Source organism: Callorhinus ursinus, unplaced genomic scaffold (assembly GCF_003265705.2).
Source record: "Callorhinus ursinus isolate GAN/ISIS: 27379988/994484 unplaced genomic scaffold, GSC_fseal_2.0 scaffold60, whole genome shotgun sequence".
NCBI classification, from domain to species: domain Eukaryota; kingdom Metazoa; phylum Chordata; class Mammalia; order Carnivora; family Otariidae; genus Callorhinus; species Callorhinus ursinus.
In genome coordinates, this window is record NW_027397122.1 from 8,247,053 (window position 1) to 8,253,686 (window position 6,634).

The 6,634-nt window shown below is 55.9% G+C and overlaps 2 long non-coding RNA genes across 2 annotated transcripts in view; one reads left to right on the forward strand and one right to left on the reverse strand.

The window, feature by feature from the left end:
- The window catches only part of LOC141371208 (uncharacterized), a 19,632-nt gene extending 16,442 nt beyond the window's left edge, over positions 1–3,190 (reverse strand). The window contains exon 1 of the long non-coding RNA XR_012375971.1: positions 3,054–3,190. This is a non-coding gene — a long non-coding RNA (uncharacterized lncRNA). The remainder of the gene's footprint in view (positions 1–3,053) is intronic.
- Positions 3,191–3,748: 558 nt separating this feature from the next.
- The window catches only part of LOC141371203 (uncharacterized), a 4,382-nt gene continuing 1,496 nt past the window's right edge, over positions 3,749–6,634 (forward strand). Inside the window, exons 1-2 of the long non-coding RNA XR_012375967.1 lie at positions 3,749–3,781; positions 4,200–4,553. This is a non-coding gene — a long non-coding RNA (uncharacterized lncRNA). The remainder of the gene's footprint in view (positions 3,782–4,199; positions 4,554–6,634) is intronic.

Consider the following 6,634-nt stretch of genomic DNA (forward strand, 5'->3'; position numbering starts at 1 on the left):
CCTGGGGCCACTTTATATGAAACCCACTCTGTTCTACTTACTCTCTGGCAACTCACTGACTCCTATGCTAAGGAAATAAATAGGCCACATTAGAACAAACCTGAATAACTGCTTGACAAAACACCAGGACAAGTGTCTGAAGACCTGAAAAAGCCTACCAATCCACATTTTTAAAGGTTAAATCTGGGGGCACCTGGCTTGCTCGGTAGGTACAGCATGTGACTCTTGATCTCGGGGTCATGAGTTCAAGCCGCATGATAGGCCTAGAGCTTACTTTAAAAAAACTAAAATTAAAATTAAAAATAAAGGTTAAATCTGCAATTTTGAGGGAGCTAACTTGAAGAGAGAATATGTCCAAACTGTACTTTTTTTTTTTTTAAGATTTTATTTATTTGAGGGGCACCTGGGTGGCTCAGTTGTTAAGCGTCTGCCTTCGGCTCAGGTCATGGTCCCAGGGTCCTGGGATCAAGCCCTGCATCGAGCTCCCTGCTCTACGGGAAGCCTGCTTCTCCCTCTCCCACTCCCCCTGCTTGTGTTCCCTCTCTCGCTGTGTTTCTCTCAGTCAAATAAATAAATAAAATCTTAAAAAAAAAAAGATTTTATTTATTTGACAGAGAAAGAGCACAAGCAGGGGGAGCAGCATGCAGAAGGAGAAGCAGGCTCCCCGCTGAGCAGGGAGCGGGATGCGGGGCTGGATCCCAGGACCCCGGGATCATGACCTCAGCCAAAGGCAGTCGCTTAACCAACTGAGCCACCCAGGTTCTCCCAAACTGTACTTTCATAAAACTATTAGGTCATTACTTTTGCTATTTTAGCTTGAATTTGGATATAACTTTTAAAATAGATTAATCTGGTTAATTGACCATAATGAGAACAATGTAAGCACCAAATTTCATGAGTTGCAGGTGACCTCACATGGAATGGAGAAGCAGAGCAGACAGGCTCTGCCTGCTTGAGATTGGCAGATTGCAAGAGGGAAAGTGTGCTAAATTGTGGCCTGGATAGGAATTCACACTCCAGAGCTGTCCGCGGGCCTGCCTATGGGAAAATGACCTAGGGCAGGGGCAGAATACAGAGAAAGCACAGAGCTCCTGGCTTAGGCTACTATGTAACAAGTGATTATGTTCTCTAACAGACACAATGAAATTCATCATTAACCTTCTCTAGGCCTAAATCTTTTTTTTAAGTTTGTTTGTTTGTTTATTATTTATTTATTTATTATTTATTTATTTATTCGACAGAGACACAGCGAGAGAGGGAACACAAGCAGGGGGAGTGGGAGAGGGAGAAGCAGGCTTCCCGCTGAGCAGGGAGCCCGACGCGGGGCTGGATCCCAGGACCCTGGGACCATGACCTGAGCCGAAGGCAGACGCTTAACGACTGAGCCACCCAGGCGCCCCTCTAGGCCTAAATCTTAACACTGCCCCCAACTAAAAAATTCTTGAGTTTTACTGGCTTCTCACTTCTATTTCAGGAATGTCTCACTGACTGTCTCTCCCAACACTGCTGAATACTCTTGATTCTACCAAACCTCGTAAAGGGCTCTGAAAGAAGTCAGTCTATCCCATGCTCTCCATCACAGATAGGTTAGCATCCATCCAAAGGGAGTGACCCTCCTCAGCCAGCACCGGCCGGCCTGAGTGTGGAAGACGCTTCGAGGCCAAGAATGGTGATCTGCTGGGCCAGGACTATCAGTGGCAGCCAAGAGCACTGGGGACAGGCGCTCCTGTGCGGGTCCGGGCCCACCTGCCTGCCTGCCTGTAACAGGGAAGGATGCAATGGACTGACTTTCTTCTGGAGCCTTCTACCGGCTGTGGCAGAAACATTAAACTCAGCTCTCCCCCTTTAGGGTGGGCAGCATCCCTCTGCAGTCTAGCGCTTGGGGGCTGAATCACTTTCTCGGGCTGTTTTCCAGACTTAGGTAACTGCAACTGTACCACACTTTAATTAGACGCGCGTTCCCGACATAACACAACAAGGAGGAAAGAAAGTGAGAGAAAAAGCACCACACGATCCCCTGAGGACCACCGGGCCACACCGGATTTCAAATACAACCTTTCAAAAATGGGGCACCTTGTGAAACAAGGGGATGAGTCAACTGAAGGGCACAGCTGGCTCCAGAGGACCTACCAAAGTCTGTCTGAAACTTGCACACAAAAGTGCACACTGACGAAATCCAGCACCTTATAAATCCTCTACCCGAAAAAGAGAAATTTCATTGAAACGCGCTTTCCATTTTAATGGCAGCTTAGCTATTATAGTCTCCTGAAAATGAGAGTCTCTTTATCAGCTACTCTAGCCTATAATTAAAGTCACATTCTTAAAACTACATAAACTAAGGAGCCTCTTGAACTATGTCCGAAATCCAACTGCCAAACGTAACGTCACTGAAATCGCTCAGCGAGAATTAGGTACCGCAAAACTGAGCCCGTGAACGGGCTGGACCGTGAGGCACAGCTCTTGTTTTCACTTGGTATCATGAAACTGAAGTCAACTAAGCAGCAAATGTTCCTGCGTTAAGCTGCCTCCCCCATTGTCTCTAAGACACCGGCCCTGGAAAACTTTCTGGCCCCTCAGCGGGGCCAGCTCCTCTGCAGCCCCTGCTCACCGACCCGCGGGCATGGCCATGTGCAAAGCCGGGGTTTGGGGGACTCACTGACCGGAAGGGGCGGAAAGGCGTGGCCCTTCCTCCCCCGCCGCGCGGGCCGGGCGGAGGACCACCTAACCCCATTGTCCAGGGGCTCGTCTCCCACCCCATCCGCGGAGACCGACTCTCGCGGCCCAGGGCCGGGCCCGACCGCGCGCCGTGCACCGGGGAACCCCGGCCTGCCGGCCACGCTCTCCCCCAACAGTGTGCGCCCCCCCGACCTCTCCACGCCTGACCTCAAATCAGACCTCCCTCCGTGGGACCGCCCCGCGCCCCACGCCGGCTGCCGCAGGGCGGCCCCGAGGGACCCTCCCAGGCCACCCCCGGCGCCGGCCCCTCCGCCCCGCTCTGGGGTCCAGCCCGCCCCCCGCCCGGCCCTCGGGAGCACGCGCCCGCGCACGCTCACCTTCTTGCCCTTCTTGCCCTCCTCCTCCATGTCGCCGCGAGCGGCCCCCGCGGCCCGGCCCGCCCCGGGAGCCCCGCGCCGCCCGTGGCCGCTACATGCTCGCCCGGCCCCGCGGCCGCCACCGCCGCCGCCGCCGCCGCCGCCGCTCCTGTGCCTCCCGCCCGCGCGGCCGCACTCTCCGGCCGTGGCCGCCAGGGGACGTCCGCGCCCCGCACCCCGCACCCCGCACTTCCGGGCCGAGGCGCGGCCCCGCCCCGCGCCCCGCCCTGCGTCCCGCCCCTACCCCTCAGGGCCGCCGGGAACGCGCCCGCCTTGCCCCGCCCCCTCACGGCCGCGGGAGCGCGCCTGTTGCGCCCCAATCCTGCCCGACGCCCTTCAGGGAGGGCGAGAGCGCGCCTGCCCCGCCCCCGGGCCGTCCCCTGCCCCTCAGGGCCATAGGAGCGACTCCAACTTTTCAATTCTGCCGCCATCTTTAGGGCGGCCAACTTCCCGGCCTGCCTCGCGCTCGGGAGGGCCACGCTCAGGCCGGTAGGAAACGGGGGGAGGGGCCAGCCAGAAGGTGGGGGGCGTGGCCTGTGGGAGGGGAGGGGGCCAGTGGGAGGGGCGGGACTCGCGGGCAGGGCTGTGGGTACGGTGAGGGCGTGGCTGGTGGGGAGGGGAGGGCTGGAAGGCGGGGCCTGCGGGAAGGGGCGTGACTAGCAGGGAGGAAGGGCGGGGCCGGCAGCGAGGTAGAGGACAGGAAGGGAGAAGAGGCCGGGCTGGTAGGAGGAACGGGACTATCGGGAAGGGGCGGGGCCGGTGGGTAGCGGAGGGCGGGGCTGGCAGGAAGGTGAGGGCGGGTCTGTGGGGAAGGGCCCAGGCCGGCAGGAAAGTGGGGACGGGAAGGGGAAGGGGGCAGGGCTGGCAGGAAGGGGAGGGCGGAGCCTTTGAGATGCGGCGGGGCCAGAGAGGAGACGAGGGCCCGGCGGGGTGGGACGGGTTCTGCAGGAAGGTGAGGACCGGATGAGGATGGGGGCGGGGCCGGCAGGAAGGTGAGGGCGGGGCCTGCATATTGGTGGGCAGGGCCGATGGAAGAGGGGCTCTGGGGCGTGGCCAGTGGGTGGGGCGGGGCCTGCGGGGCGAAGCCACTTCCTTTCTCTTTCTCAGTTTGCCCCTTGATTCCTGGGGTCTCAGTGAAGCCCCTTTCTGAGACTTCCTCCTCTCCAACGCCTGTGTTACTCAAACTCTGAGGAAGGAGGAAAGGCAGTGACAAGCAACGCCTGGGCTCTGTCTGAACAAAACGTAGCACCTTAACAGTGAGCGGGATAGCGGCCCCGCCTTTTACAGCTGAGGCTAGACAGTCTGGCGGGTTGCCTGCCACCCTGCGGGTTGGAGTCAGCAGCAGCAGGCCACGGTTTTGCCACTAAGCCAAGCTGCCAGTAAGAACCTTGCAGCGTAGCTGGTATGTGAACGGATACTCGTCTCGACTTACGTTTTAGAGTGTTGGCTCCTGTGCCGGTGGTGAGTGTATTACCTCTAGCTCCGTGCGCACTCATTTCCTGCTCTGCCTGCTGGAGCCAGGCCCTCTGAGCTTTCCTCCCTCGCCAGGTGGCCCGCGGTCCCAGAGCTGTGCAAAAGGAACCGCTCGGAGGCAGTGCAGGAGGAGAGGGCTTTGCTGCCCGGCTCCAGGGAGTTCCCTTGGCAGGCACCTGCACAATCTCGTATTCGTCAGAGTTTTCTTTCCTTTTACTAGCCAATCCCTTGTTACCCCAACCCCCTAGTATACTTAACAATTCTTTATATTCAGCCTTTCCTGTACCCTGTTTCTGTCTCCTGGTTGGACGCTATTTGATAGTCTCAAGCACCCCCAAAGGTATTCCAGCCCCTTTGGCACATAAAGCAGAGGTGGGGGGAATTATCTTTCACTCTACCGACTGCACTCATTTAGCATCAACATTCCTGCCCACAAACGAGGTAGTGCATCTGGTATTTAGTCTCCCACCACAGCACGAAGGCCTGATAGTCCGGGTCTCCCACTCATGTACATACTTCTCACTTGTCAGTGCAGCCAAGAACACTACTAACTCCTCTTAGCCTGTGTTTTAGGAAAAACCCACTCTCCTCCTGTGTCTCCTTTCCTCTTACATGGCTAGCACTCCCTCAACACTTCCGACACCAGATGTGTGAGGGTTTCCCCCACACCAAGCAATTCTGTGACATCAGCTGTGTGTCCCACACTTAACTCACTCTGGCACCATCTACCCAGAGATGGCATTGGATCCCAATGGTTGAGGGCTCAGTCCCACAAGAACCCCCCCACACACACACACACACACACTTCAGATGCCTACAGCAAGTCCAAGTTGTTACCTGTGCTTCGAACTAATTGGCTATGAATCGAGGTTCCCATGATCCTCCCTTGGGTTCAATGAACCTGCTAGAGCAGCTCACAGAACTCGGGAGAAGAGTTTACTGTTTACAGATTTATTATAAAAGGACATGATAAAGGGTACAGGGAAACATCCTGATGGAAGAGATGCTGAGGGCAAGGTGTAGGGAAGGGCACATAGAGCTTCCATGCCCCTCGGGGTACGCTAGTCTACCAGTACCTCCACGTGCTTGCCAAACCAGGAGCTCTTTGCACCCCCATACTATTGGGGATATAACGAGCACCAACCAAATGAAAACAAGCAAAGGCTATTTGTCCCGAGCCTGCTATAATGAGGGAGTCACTGCCTCCCTTGGTTTGGCAGAGGCCCAAAGGCAGGCAGGGATGGGGAGAGATTCATGGCAAAAAAAGGGGGACTCAGGGGTGCCCTGATGGGGGCTGTGGGTCTGAGGGAGCTAGAGGTAGGCTAAGTAGACGTAGGGCATCCCATGTGTTTGTTGTTCTCTGAGTTGGAACAGGCAACAAAAGTAGGTAAGATGTCAATTGTTGACCGAATGCTGGTACATCTGGCTTATTTGGATTGTGATGGGGTGTTGTGTGGCTTCCTGGTCGTCACTAGACACAGCGGTCTGAATTCCAGCAGTTGGCTTCCTGGGCAGGCTTTTGTGGAAGTGGGTTTGGTTTCTGGGCAAGCCACAGCAGGTCATGGGCCTATTTCTATAAATGGTGTGGCCACTGTCCAGGTGTATATTCAGTTTCTCAGAACGGACACTGATGAGGCAGCTGCAGTGTTAATGGAAAACATTTCTCCTAAGGTCACACCTCAGCTGTAAAGTGTCCTGAGGGCCTCCTCCTTCTTGCCAGAGCCTCCTCTGTGGCCCCACATCATGAACAAAAATGACTGGTACTGGGGCGCCTGGGTGGCTCAGTCAGTTGAGCATCTGACTCTTGGTTTCAGCTCACATCATGATCTCAGGGTCATGAGATCGAGCCCTGCAACAGGCTCCAAGCTCAGCAGGAGTCTGCCTTGAGAGTGTCTCTCCCTCTGCCCCTCCCCCAAAAAAGACTGAGACCCAATTACTAAGTTGTGTGTACTTCATGACAGCAAGAATCTAAAGATGACCCTTATTTCTCCTCAGAATTATTCAGTGCAGGGGTGCCTGGGGGGCTCAGTCGGTTAAGTGTCTGCCTTCAGTTCAGGTCATGATCTCAG